Source organism: Pinus tabuliformis, chromosome 4_2, assembly GCF_031772625.1.
Source record: "Pinus tabuliformis cultivar Carrire ecotype Pingquan chromosome 4_2, CPIR1, whole genome shotgun sequence".
Lineage (NCBI taxonomy): Eukaryota > Viridiplantae > Streptophyta > Pinopsida > Pinales > Pinaceae > Pinus > Pinus tabuliformis.
In genome coordinates, this window is record NC_142304.1 from 982,120,646 (window position 1) to 982,135,905 (window position 15,260).

Genomic DNA, 15,260 nt, shown 5'->3' on the forward strand with positions numbered 1-15,260 from the left:
ATTTTGACAGCATATCGGTATGCCGTGCCGAGTGAGGAGATGTTCAAGAACCCCATCTCTTCCTGAATGTATCTATGTAGGCAACTGCGGTATTTGAGTACCAGATGAAACTCAGAATCTTTGATACCCAACTGTGTGCGAAGGGTATGAAAAATGTTTGTGAACTCCGGCACATCTTGGTCTCGTCCCTGCCGTAGTGTGGTCCATTTGATGTATTTGTCCTCATAGCTTCCGACAGGGTAGTACTGCTCCTTGATGGCATCCCGGAAGTCATTCCAAGTGGGTGCGGCTGAAAATAGTGAGCCTGTACTTTCATCCTTCTGCTCGCAGTAGGTTTCCCACCAGTCCTTGACGTGGGGGGCTGCTTTGAGAAGAGCGAAAACAATCTTTTCCCGACTTGAAAATTCATGAACAGAAAAATACTCATCTAGCAGATTTAACCATTTATCTATGGCATCTGCGTCTATTTGACCCTCGAAGATGGGGATTTCAATATTAACTTGTACCTTAAATGGTGTGGCATTTCCAGAGTCGTTGTTGGAAGCCGATGCGTCGCCTCTGGGTAGCCGCTGAAGGATCTGCGCAAAGCTATCCATCATCGCGTTCCTTTGCCGCTCGAGCGCTTCTTCGAGCGAGATTTTGATAGGATCTCCTGCCCCCTCGTCTTTCTTCTCATCCGCCATAGGAGGCCGTCGGGATTTGCGAGGCTGGTCTTGCAAAGGTTCGACCAGTTCAAGCCCTAACTCCTTATATCCCGACCTCGTTGGGGACATGCAAAGAAAAACAGAGAAAAAGCAGACCGCTCTGATACCACTGATCCAGATTTAAACAAGAATGCAATAGATTACAGAGATAACCATAAATACATAGATGCAATAACCATAAACATAGAGATAACCATACACACAAAGATGCAGCGGAAATAATACTTCATTTCATTAATGGAAAATACTGAAATATGCTTACAACCAGAAGTGGAAATAAACCAGCTAGGGCGATGGTAGCTTATCTCTGAGAAGAGATGTGATGGCTACATGCCTCTGAACTGTTCTGAACTCTATTACAATGAGGCTCGAAGGCCTATTTATTGTTGAGAAACAATGGAAAACGTTTCACATCCCGAAACCTAACCCTAGAAGATGAAACGCCAAATTGTGGGCCCCGTTTGGGTAAATTAGTGCATCAATTTCCCGGGGTCGTAACTTTGGCATACAATCTCCGTTTGACGCGTACGATAGCTCGTTAGAAAGATCTATCCGAGTACTACCACTTTGGGAGGCAACATCAGTCCATGGACCCATGTTGCCCCACAATCCCAAAAAAACGTCGTTTAGGGCCTCAAAACGACTCCGGAAGTTCAGGACCCGAAAAACTGCTAAAAATAGTAAACTGTGTTACAATTTAGGAAACTGAAAAGACTGAAAGAGACAGTTGTGGGGGTCCAAATGGGTTGGTGGGTGGCCACCAACATCCACCTGGATCATTCCTCCCCCCTTAGGAAGCAATGGTCCACATTGAACATTTGGTGCAGGCGAAGGAATGGAGGAATGATGTGCTCCAAAGCATTGTTTTCCATAGCCTTGGTACCGGTGTAAGGACCATGTCGGAGTGGTCTGAGTTTCTGATGGGTTCTGGTAAGGCGTTCTCTCTGCATATGCAACCAGACTTTGTTGCCCACCTGAAACTTATGTGGTACCCCCGTGGGTGAGGAGAAGTTGTTCCTGTGTTCTGTTATGACCGTATCCTTTTGTTGCTGCTGCTGCGTGGAGGAACCCTTTGCAGGGGTCATAGATGTAGCAACGATCTTCCCTTTATTTTGGGAGTGAACCAGACAGATGAATTTCCTGGTCTGTGATATGAGCTTGCTGCCTTTCTTGGTAGTGATCAAAGATGTGGCGGTAGGTGGGGCTACCTCCGGTATCCTGTATAATGAATTATTCAAAGAAATAATCACAGCACGAGGCGTGGACTCATACACAGCATGTCGCCTCCACAAGTATGGCTAGCCTAATAATACATCACAAACATCCAGAGGTGTAACATCACATAATACCTCGTCGGTGAAGGGCTTGATGCTGTAGGGAAGGTGGCACTGCTGGCGAACTTTCAGATCTCGTCCTTCGTGAAGCCACCCGATACTGTACGGCTGCGGGTGCGGTGTAGTCGGTAGGCCCAACCGCTTCACGACCTCTACTGAAACCAGGTTCTTTTGGCTACCACTGTCGACAATGAATCGCAGCGGTGAACCCTTCACCCACATCTGTGAGTGGAAAATACGCTCCCCCTCCTCTGGATCTTCGGGCTCATTTTTCTTGATCTTCGCGGTGGCAACAGTGGCACTGGGATCCGCATCAATGATCTGCTTCCCTTTGCCATTCCCCTTGTCGGGTTCTGGCTCAGGGTTGGAACATGCATCTGATTCGGAAGCCTTCAACTCAGCCACCAGTGACTGCTTGGTCCGACACTCACTTGTGTTATGAGTGGGACTCTTGTGGAACTCACACCACTTTCCTGTGTCCTTCTTCAACTTCGTGGTGTTGTTCTTTTCTTGCGGCTTCGACAGGTTGTCTTGGGTCACCCCGCCTTGGCTTTGTCCTTTGGGCTTCGGATTTGCAGATCCAAAGTCTCGCTTCTTCTATTTGAACTTTTGCTCGATTTTGACAACATATTGGTATGCCGTGCCGAGTGAGGAGATGTTCAAGAACCCCATATCTTCCTGAATGTATCTATGTAGGCAACCGCGATATTTGAGTACCAGATGAAACTCAGAATCTTTGATACCCAACTGTGTGCGAAGGGTATGAAAAATTTTTGTGAACTTCGGCACATCTTGGTCTCGTCCCTGCCGTAGTGTGGTCCATTTGATGTATTTGTCCTCATAGCTTCCGACAGGGTAGTACTGCTCCTTGATGGCATCCCGGAAGTCATTCCAAGTGGGTGCAGCTGAAAATAGTGAGCCTGTACTTTCATCCTTCTGCTCACAGTAGGTTTCCCACCAGTCCTTAATGTGGGGGGCTGCTTTGAGAAGAGCGAAAACAATCTTTTCCCGACTTGAAAATTCATGAACAGAAAAATACCCATCTAGCAGATTTAACCATTTATCTATGGCATCTGCGTCTATTTGACCCTCGAAGATGGGGATTTCAAAATTAACTTGTACCTTAAATGGTGTGGAATTTCCAGAGTCGCTATTGGAAGCCGATGCGTCGCCTCTGGGTAGCCGCTGAAGGATTTGCGCAAAGCTATCCATCATCGCGTTCCTTTGCCGCTCGAGCGCTTCTTCGAGCAATATTTTGATAGGATCTCCTGCCCCCTCATCTTTCTTCTCATCCGCCATAGGAGGCCGTCGGGATTTGCGAGGCTGGTCTTGCAAAGGTTCGACCAGTTCAAGCCCTAACTCCTTATATCCCGACCTCGTTGGGGACATGCAAAGAAAAACAGAGAAAAAGCAGACCGCTCTGATACCACTGATCCAGATTTAAATAGGAACACAATAGATTACAGAGATAACCATAAATACATAGATGAAATAACCATAAACACAAAGATAACCATACACACAAAGATGCAGCGGAAATAATACTTCATTTCATTAATGGAAAATACTGAAATATGCTTACAACCAGAAGTGGAAATAAACCAGCTAGGGCGATGGTAGCTTATCTCTGAGAAGAGATGTGATGGCTACATGCCTCTGAACTGTTCTGAACTCTATTACAATGAGGCTCGAAGGCCTATTTATTGTTGAGAAACAATGGAAAACCTTTCACATCCCGAAACCTAACCCTAGAAGATGAAACGCCAAATTGTGGGCCCCGTTTGGGTAAATTGGTGCATCAATTTCTCGGGGTCGTAACTTTGGCATACGATCTCTGTTTGATGCGTACGATAGCTCGTTAGAAAGATCTATCCGAGTACTACCACTTTGGGAGGCAACATCGGTCCGCGGACCCATGTTGCCCCAGAATCCCAAAAAAACGTCGTTTAGGGCCTCAAAACGACTCCGGAAGTTCAGGACCCGAAAAACTGCTAAAAATAGTAAACTGTGCTACAATTTAGGAAACTGAAAAGACTGAAAGAGACAGTTGTGGGGGTCCAAATGGGTTGGTGGGTGGCCACCAACATCCACCTGGATCATCTAACCAAAGAATGAATCTAACCATGTGAATAAATGGGTTGAAGTTGAACATGGTGGAAACCACATGATTACCAGTCAATGATGTAAACCGTTAACAAGCGCGAGAGAAACCACCAATGATGACAATGACTCTCAAGGTAAAAAAACACAATCTACGAGTGTGAACAATGAAGCTGAAGTGGAACACTCACAGGATCATTCAATTGAAGGCGAGTGATGTAAACCTATCGTCGAATGTGAAGAACCTGGCATTGAGGTATGTAAGCTCGAAGGTACTAAAAGGGAGTTTCTAGATCATTTTCCTGGATAATGAGCTAGAGTCGACAGGGATCCATCGAAGGAGGGCCATAATGTTTCCCACATCATCGACACGAAACATAGGATTTTGTAGAGTTATCAAGAGTGATTCAGGATCGTCGCATAAAATTCAAACTGGGTATATGTGGTTTGAATTGCAGATGGGGACTTCTCTTGAACATATTGATGACACGACTTCGGAATTTGGCAGCATTTGACTCAACATAGGATCAGAGGTCATGGTGATAATAGGATATAATTAGATGAGAGGAAAATGGATTTCCCAAACCTATTAAGATAAGTGACGAAGTGAGGATAACCCAAACTCGACATGAGATACAGATAAGTGTCATGTTCAAGAGCGACATGCTACCTTTATACAAAATACAAGATATATGTTTACTTCCATTTTCCCCCACTATTTCTAGCGAGTACCTCTTTATTTTTAATCCCAAGCTTGAAGAGGATACCATATGCTTTTCATATAAGTTCATCCTTCATATGAATCCATCCAAGTATTTTTAACGAGCCCTAGGAAGGAGTAGCTTGGTCTCATCATGGTGACAAGTCCTTCATCATTTTAGTTTTACGAGTTCGACGGAAGGGTAACTCGACGTCTTTTTCATGTTTAGAGAGTTTGAAAACTATGAAAACAATATAGTCTCTCGAATTCGAAAAGGTAGAAAACAATATTCAAGAGAACCTCTTAGTCTCTCGAATTCGAAAAGGTAGAAAACAATATTCAAGAGAACCTCTTAGCCACGTGTGACCTACGTATTCCTTTTTCGTAGTTAGTCTATCTCAGTCTGGAAAATGGTTAAACTTATACTGAGTGGACGTATTTTTATTTACTTTTACAAGTTTAGAAAGACAAGTGCTTGACAATCTTTTCTTATTTTGAGATTTTGAAAAGATCTTAAAGAGGAATCCTCCTGAAGGAATGAGTGGAATAAAAGGATAGCAAGTGGTTTTGGTCATGATGGAACTCCTCAAAACATGTAAAGGTCAAGAGGTTGGCTAATAAGACCACTCATCGTAGATGTTCCTCATGCAAGGCTAAAACAACCAAGTGAAAGCGTATGGTTGGCCAAAGAGATGGTGACGATGGAATGAAAAAACCGAGGCTCATATGGCAAAAACAGGCTGATAAAAATTGGAATCACAAGAGGTAAAGTGGGAATGGTTTCATTTTTACACAAGATTGAAACATGGGAAACTATTCTTGAGTATACTTAAAGATGGTTTCATTTTTTCACAAGCTTGAAACATGGGAAAAAACTATGCTTGCATTTGGTTTCATTTTTACACAAGCTTGAAACGAAGACAAACTATGCTTGAGATTGGTTTCATTTTTACGCAAGATTGAAACAAAGAAAAACTATGCTTGGATTTGGTTTCATTTTTACACAAGCTTGAAACAGAGAGAAACTATGCTTGAGATTAGTTTAATTATTACACAAGCTTGAAACAGGAAAAGAACCATGCTCATGACACCTTGTTTCATTTTTTAACAAGCTTGACACAAGTAAGGAATTATGCTCATGACACCTTGTTTCATTTTTTAACGAGCTTGACACAAGAAAAGAACCATGTTCATGACACCTTGTTTCATTTTTTAACGAGCTTGACACAAGAAAATAACCATGCTCATAGGGACCTATTTCATTTTTTAACAAGGTTGACATAGTAAAAGAACTATCCTCATGGTACCTTGATTACGACCTATAAGAGGTCATAGCTTCCAAGAGGTTCCCATCATATGGGAGAATGATGCTCTGGAAGGGATACTTGTCAAGGATCTAATGGAAAGACTAGTTTCTAATGCCCCTAGTACATGACACACTATATCACTGACTATATCATCAGTAGACGTGGGCACGAAACAAGTGGCCACATAACTAACCTATGGTGAGGTTTATGCCACTTGCATACAAGGACCATTTAGGGAATATGGTTGATCGAGAGTCAAATTAGGACCAACAAACAAAATTTGATCAATGGCCACAATTCTTCCTTCGTGTGGGAAACATATGATGTGAAAGAGAGAAGAGACAAGAGCTTCCATGAAAAACATAGTCGCGACTGACGAGTAAATTAAAATCCAAATGGCCTTCCACAACCATCACGTCAAGACAGATGATTTTTTCTCCGAAAGTAATCAGCAACTTCGGAAGGTTCCCTAAGGGTTGACTGGTTCCTTTGTTAAAAGCTAACAAATTTTGGGTAACGGGTACAAGCTGCAGAGAACCTAGCTTGCCAAGTAGTTGAGGAAAAAATAATAATAGATGTGCCTTCATCTATGATTGTGTCAGGTACGAGTATATTATAAGTCTGTACCGTGATCTGAAGGGCACATAGGAAGGAAGGCGATATCCTACCAGTCGAATCCAATCAAAGAAAGCGACTAAACTACTTGGAGAGGGTTCCATCGGAATGGGAGGATTTCCCCCTTGCATTACAGAAATAAGAGGATCCCCTCTTGTACCATGGGAATAGGAGGATCACCCCCTTGTACCGTGGGAATAGGAGGATTTCCCCCTAATTCTTTGGAACCTGAAGAAAGTAGAAGAACTTGAGTGGTAGGAACTTTACTCTCTACAAGATAGATACGATCAACTGAAAGCGGAATCAGGTCAACCATTTTTTCGACCAATGGTTGTTCAGAAATAGACTCATGGGATTCACTATAAGAGAGACTGGGATTGACTGAAGATGATTTCTGGTCAATCACTTGATCAACTAGTGGAGGATCAAGGTAAAGATTCTGATATCTAGTTGAAAGACGAGGTTGAGAAGCGATAAGGTTATCCAACACATTAGAGGCTTCATATATATAAGGAAAAAGGTGAATAGGATGATGCCCTTCACATAACCTACAGGGTATTTTACTTTTACATTTTTCCCATGGGCTTTATTGTCACTAGTTGAAGGTTTATCACAAACATGATCTCTAGAGGCTGATGACAAAGGTCGATGTGAACCTCTTGACCACACTTCTAATATCTTGGGAATACCAAAACATTCTCGAAGAAGGATCACCCTTACAATCCTTGCGAGGGAATTTCACTTTATAGGGTTGATTGGAATATTTTTCAACATCAGTTGCATTTGTAGAAATGGTTGCTTGGTTGGCCCTTTGCTTATTTTTCTTCTTCTTAATCTTCCTTTTCTTCTTCTTCTTATCCACCTAGTTACTAGCTAGCAGGCTTTCACCAGACAAAGAGGAAGAAGACCGAACATGGAAGAAGGTAAAGAGTCAACTTTAGGCTCAACCAGAGGTTGATACTTCTCAGGTGGAGGAGAGCCCAGTTGATGAGAAGTTTGGACATTCGAAACCATAGGGGTCGAAAATAGCCAAATTAACAAACCAATGGTAAACCCAGGAAGGGACAAATTTTCCATATAATGAGCACCAACATTTCCAAAAGAAGGAAAAGGACCAGGATTCCCGTCAGAGGGGTTTCCTTGGTTGGTGAACTCGAGCACTATTTCCATTAGTCTCAATTGAAGATATACTAAGGGGTATTTCCACAAGAAGGATGTTCCATGGTCAATTAATTGATTTTAGAACTTAACAAAAATAAATAAAAAGGGGTAACTAGGCATAAAGGTTTACTAAGAAACTGTGAATTGCAATATACACCTTGGCAAACCAAGGACTTAACATACGACAACCAATCTCCTTGAATGTTGTGTTCGGTGTATCACAGTATACAAGGTGATAGACTCGGTTACTTATGGATGGATAGCAACCTACTGGAGACTACCAAAATATATGTGATGGTAATGGGAGTGTAGTCCGTAGTAGTGTTGCCTAATGTGTAACCGTTCGACGAGAGCGTTCGCATATACTTACCATGCGTGGATCACCTCCGATAAACCCAAAAGTACTAGAGAACGGTCCTATACACTTCCGTACGTGGAATGAGATTTCACCCCCAGGATACAACGCTGGAAAATAACAAGAACTCCTACGTTTAACAATGTCGGAACATGTCTCTAGCCTAGACCTCTAAATGTTTTCTTTAATTTTCCAAATGCTCCTAAGGTTAAAGCTCAAATATCGATGTCACCTAAACACACCTATGATGCAACTAATATGAGAAAAAAAGTTTCTTTTGATTTCGATGAAAGCTATCTAGTGTAGGGAAAAAGAACAAACATTGATACAACAATCAAGTATGCAACACACAAAGCGTCCTAACTAAAATTTTCGCTTTCACTATTGTAATGCACCTACCAAAAGTAAAATGATTTTTTTCACTTTTCTTCTCAATGGATGAAAATGCATTTATCAGCTTTCAACACTAATCAATGTAATCTATGCTCAATGATAATCCCAAAAATGACTTTTCAATGCAATGTAATATAATGCAATTCGAAAAGTAAACTCTGAGATGAAAGATAAGAAAATGAAAATGTGATTTTTTTTATGGTTCTTAAAAGAACTAATAATGCTTTAATCAACAACAAATTAGTATTCCTCCCACACACACAAGCAACAAACAGTAAATTCAATGAACCCAATAAGTAAAGACTCAACCAAAATTCACTTTCACTACTTCAAATAATGGGATGGGATTTTGCAAACCCATAAGAAATCAACAAAAATAATGGAAAATTCTATGCACACAGAATAGGAGAACACTTCAGAGATCAAGACACACTAGACATTTCTGATAAAAACCCTAAAAAAATCTCAGTTTTTTTATCAACGCTACTTTTATGGTCAAAATATGCGCTGATAAGGTGAATCAACTCTATTTTTATGGTCAAAACCCGTGCTGATAGGCTGACAGGGTCTTCAACGTGACTGTAATGAGAAAAATCAGTGCTGACAACGCAATTGTTTCTGATAAAAAGTGCACCAAGTGAGACAGACTTAGGAAACTTAGGATAAATCCAAAGAGAGATCTATACTTGACACTCTAAAGAATGTACTACTCGGAATGAAGACCCGAAATGAATCTAAATTATAGATCACTAGGAGGTTGGCCAAACTAATCACAAAGACTAAACTTAAAAAGGAGGTTTGAAGGGATATAAGCTCCCCAACGGAGTCACCCATTTTTTGTGTAGTCAATCCTTTTTGCAGATAGAAATGATCCCTCTAGTCCTATGGGAGGATCTAGCAGCAAAGTAGACAAATATGTGTAGAATTTCCTAGTTTATATCAGGAAATACAAAGGAGGGAAGATGACCTATCTCACTATGATGCTAACACCCGTTGATGTCATCCTTGATATTCTTGCTTCCAAGTTCAATCCTCTCTACGTCGTTGTGGATGAATACCTGCAAGGAATATCAAACAAAGACAACAAATGCATACATTGAATAATTCATTCTAACATAAGCTATGTGACAAATCAAGGAGTATAACACTAAATGAGTAATGATTTACACACTTATGGAAATAAAACACATAATGTATTATTAATAGAAAGTAAGGGAATCATACAACCACTTAAGCCTTGATGTTGGAAGCCCCCTTAGATAAGTTTCCAAGTCTTAGCCAAGATCTTCAAGCACTCCTTTCTCCTTAGCAAAATGGGCAGCATTTAGGCATAGTTTCAACATAAGAAGGAAACCAAGCAATAGCCAACTAGCAGCTAAGAAAAAGTAGATGTTAGGGGTTTGATTTATAGGGAAGGAGAGGAAGCTGAGGATATATAAAAAGAGGGAGAGGTTCCACACTTCAAGGGGAAGATCCATGGAAGTAGGATCAAGAACTAGGAATGGGAGGTCTCGCTCTAATCCTCATTCAGCTCCAAAAATCTTGTCGTTCTCAAGACTTCTAGTAGGAGAAGCTTCTCCTCCAATTTAGGAAAAATTGTTTGAAGAGAGCTAGTGCAAATTTTCCTATCAAAAGGCGCACTACTAGCGCTAGTCACTAGTTAGACAAAAGGTTACCAACGGGGGTTTGTTTGCTAAAAGTAGCGTTGGACTTGAAAAACAAGATTTTGTACAAGTTCTTCAGAATTTATTTAAGGAAAGTATTCTTATCCCTTTAGGGATGCTTCTGAACATGTTTCATGGTGAATACATTGTTTTTGACAACTTTCGTCACTTTGCGACACTTGCGACATTGGCGACACAAAGTGCGACACTTAGGATATGAGACTGGGAGTGTGAAAAATATTGTATAACACTCCTAAATGGAAAGTTATTGGTTGTTTCCTCATTCTTGGTTTCTTTTTGCCTCCCTTTGACTAGCCAAAATGTGTTGAGATGAATTCTTCTTATCAACCCCTCTTCCACTAGCTTCACACTTATCTACCCCAAAAATTTGCAAAACATGTGGTTTCCTCTCTCTTGCGAATTTCCATTGGTCTCCAATCCATGTCAAAATATATTCTAAACCAATAAACATTCAATAAGAGAAGACACAACTAATCAATTATACCTCTGACTTTACTCCTCCTCTCACAAACTTAGAGAGTTTCTCATCCTGAACTCCATGGCCTTCTTCCACATCATCTTCACGAGACATTTCTGAATCTTCATATTTTGTGGCAGTTCCTTGAGGTTATCCATCTTATAAATTTTCTACCTCTTGTTGTTTTTCACCAACATAACTCTGCTCCTCCTAACTTTCTGCATCTTCCATAATTTCTTTCTTTTATTCAACTTCATTGTATTTGGTACCTGCAAATAAAAACTCATACAAACAATTAGTTTTTAATGCATTAAATTCTTCCTCCTCATATGATTTCATTGACATATTTTCCTTGTGCTGAGCTAAGCAAATCATCATCTCATTACCATCATCTTCCTCTCCTAGGATTGATCCTTTTTCTAGTTCACAAAAGTGAACAACCTCTCCTTCACACTAAGTTCTCCTAAGTTCATTCTCCTCTAATGAAGCACTTAATCTATACTTCACCCTTTTTTGAAACAAAGGCCATTTCACCTTCTTCTTCCTTAACACCCAACCTTCTTTGTAGTCTTCTACCCTCTCTTCTAGCAATTGTAGCATTATGTTAACTCAATCCTTTAAATCAACCATTTCTATGTCAAATTCCTCTGGACCCATTCTTCTCTCCATGCCATTTTATTTGGCATTCTTATCAACCCTTGAAAACTTTTATTGCTCTCTTTGACCCCTCTTTGGGGACATCTCCTATCCTCCTCTCCTTTCCAACCTCAACCTAAATATCGCTTTCTTTATGCGACCTCTTTGCTGCCGGTCCTTTCCCATAGTTCCCTAAATTTTGTTGCTACTTGCTACAACTTCAATGACCAATTACCTGTTAATGTCCTTCCACTTATGAGATCTTTGTATCTCAGATATCTTCACACTTTTCACATGGTCAGGATTTCTTCTTTTTTTCCCAACTCTTCTCCTTGTTGGAACTTCCTCCTTTGTGTTGAATTTCCATGATCTTGGGTCTATGATAGAATCTTAAAATATCAAACGCTACCAAACCAAGAATCTCAATGATAATACTTTGCAGAGTGGAATATAAACAACAGTAAATAACACATGCATAGAATATAGACAACCTTTTACATTTTTGAACCCAACTTCGTTATATTAAACAACATATAAGAATAGTCTAGGGCTCTCGTACCAGGGATAATGGCCCTCATACATCCACCAGTACAATATACAAGTTGGGGCTTAGTGTTTGTACATCAATGACCAATATGCCCTCAACAAGATACTTTGACCATTTGGCTAATGTAGCGCGCTCTCTTAACTCTTCTCAGTCATACCCTATACCTACCCATTCCTTTAGCTCTCGATCTATAGCTCCTACCTCTATCAATGCTCTAAGTAGATTTGTCCACTGAATCTCGACTATACAATTTGCTCACTAGTTGATTGTTTGTCCATAAATGCATCAACACATCAAGACTCCTATTGAGTTGTTCACAGCTCCACTTGTGAACAACTCTCAACTACCCACTGCTTCTCCTCAAATACTCAGGGAATTCAGCCCACTATGGTCTTCATGCGCTGCACTGATGAAGACCAACATAAGGCATAGAGGGCTACCACCTAGCACTGCAAGATGTCCATCTCCCATAATGAACACAGGCTAGGAGGATTGGCCATCATCTGTTGTAGAAGTCCCTCTACACACACAAGTCTCAAGCTCCAAAAACTGCTCCTTTGGTTCATCGACCCTTAAGCTCGAAAATTGCCTCTCTTGCAATTACCTTTGTCCATCGAGGTGTTGCTCACTGGGATCTAAGTTGGACACTATCTCGCTATCCTCCAGCAGACCATTTAGGGAGATAAAAATTTTGGGAGATAAATTGAAAATACGAGCTGAAAAAGTAGTTTTATTATTTTATTATTTTTTAATGTTTTTACTTTTTTACTCCAAAAATGGTGAATCACCCCCCATGGTTGACATTATCATCTTGAATCCAATTGGTTCTTATAAAGTTTATTTCGGTTGTACATTTTTCTTTGGAGGCCCATGTTAGACCTTGAAATTCCCCTAATGACTCCATAGCGTGATCTGCTCATAGTTTGAGTTCCTTCATGCCCAAGGAAACTCCAAAAAATGGCTCCCAACAACCTGCAATGTAGACTGATCCAAATTTATCCTTCAAACATAGATACAACACCTCAAAAACACATCTCAAGTCATTGTTTGAGGTTCTCTTTGACTGTTGTAGTTCTGGGTCTGGTTAGGGCACAATACACAGTCCTAACAACCCTCACAAAACGCTGCAACAATCCTCATTTTGCTACAAATTCCCTTCTCCAGCAAGCCTCCAACTCCATGCTGCCCTGTTCACTGCATCAATTCTCAAGTAGGCCTTACAACCCTCTTGTATTGCCTATAACAAGCATGTAGTGGCTTTTAGGGCCTCCATCTTGCTAGAACAAGTCGTCTCCTTACTGTGGCAGCACTTCTCATGGGTCTACACCCTTCCTTGGTCCTAAAAACAAACTTCCCTTCCTCGACCTCCAAGAATAGTGCCTTGACCCTCCAACCGACACTTCGGTCCTCCTGAAATAACCCAAAACAATCCTTCAATTGACCTCGTTGTCCTTCTTCTTGGCTATGGCCCAAAACATGGATCTTTCTCTCCACTGAGTCCTTCTCTTGTGTATGAGTGTTACACAATGGATGATCAAATTAATGCTCCCTCACCTTGTATTTATACCAAATATAAGGGCTCCAACGAATTCCTTGAAGAGACATGTCTCTTGGACCAAGCCTACATGACTTGACTATCCATAATTAATTGCCAACTTCAAAAATTCATATCTCAAGTTCTAGAGCTCCTTTTTGGGTGTTTTTCAAAGTTTTGGAATCAGAATGCCAAGCTCTATCACCTAAAATTTTCTCATGCTCAAATTATTCATGGTTTTGGCCCAAATCCCGATGGGTGTAAAACCCCATGCTTGGGTTCCAAGCACACATGCCTACTTGTGGCACTTTTTCCTTCAATCCCTAAACCCTAGGGCTTAGAGTACCTTCCAAGATACAAAAAAAATCAACACTCCCTCTTAGCGAGGGAGGTACTTCCAAGACTATGAAGTAACCATCATCATCTCAAGCAACACTAGTTCATTTGGCATCCATCACTGTAGCATACCCTGTAGAATGAATCTAAAAATATCGGTAGTGTCTTGGCCTCGTCACAACTGAACCTGAAGATCCAAAACCTCCATAGGGCTGCTCCCTCTAAGGCTAGACTCCCTCTGAGTCTACATGATCTCCACTGGCTCAGTCCTACAAGCACTCATCTGCCTGGATCAAATACCACACGTGAAAATCCCACCAATCTCAGATATGCAACATCACGATCCGATGAAGACTCTTGATGGTGGTTGTGATAGTATTATGCATGAATGTTGGCACTGATGTCAACCAGACTGGAAATAATGTGTGCTGCAACAAATGCATGGCTCAGAAGGATTCCTATGGTAGCTGCAAGCTTCATGTAAAGGATCATCATGGTGGGTGTGATTTCATATTTCCAAAGAGTTAATGAACATAGAAGATTGTAGTCATCTTCCAAGCAGCAGAAGGACTCAAAATCTACATCAAACCCTCTCCATTCGAAAGTGCTCTGAACAAGCTTTACAACAATATGGGGAAGTCCAAAAGTGGACTCCTGGATCAAAAGATATGGTCTATTGAAGTTAATGGATTTGAAGCCTTAGGAAGGAAGGAATATCAACATATCAAAGATTGGAATATCGAAGGTCAGCATATCGATGTATCGAAACATCACGATATCGGAATATCAGAGATCAGAATGTCAAAGGTCCAACAAATCAGAGATCGGAATCTTAGAGGTCAACATATCAGTGCATCAACACATCACGATATTTAAATATCGGAGATCGGAATGTCGAAGGTCTAGCAAATCGGAGATCTGAATATCGAAGGTCATCATATTAGCGCATCAACACATCAGAGCACCGACACATCGAAACATCGAAATATTGGAGTATCAAAACTTCTTAAAGTGAGGAACCTTTAAAAAGTTGTGATATCGATAAAGTGTCGATAATATTAAAAAGCGCCGAGGAATGCCGATAAATATTAACGAAGGATTTTGTTGCAAAACCAAAGGTTTACGGGCCCTCTTTTCTCTCCTCTAGCAGGACATATGGAAGCATATGATTGGCTCTAATAAGATACAATGGTAGCATATGATTGGCTCCATTAAGACACATGGAAGCATATGATTAGCTCCGATAAGATACAATGGAATGTTACATCAGCGTGATGTGGCAGTACGACAGGACACGTGGCAAGCATATTCACTCTTATTGAGTAGTCCAATGGGACAAAACTGGGTGACACATGTCACCTCTAAGGAGTCGCCACTTGGAGAGATGACGTCATAT

The 15,260-nt window shown here is 40.9% G+C and overlaps 1 pseudogene; it reads left to right on the forward strand.

Moving 5' to 3' along the window:
* Positions 1-4,305: 4,305 nt before the first annotated feature.
* The window catches only part of LOC149172963 (putative disease resistance protein RGA3), a 30,815-nt pseudogene continuing 19,860 nt past the window's right edge, over positions 4,306-15,260 (forward strand).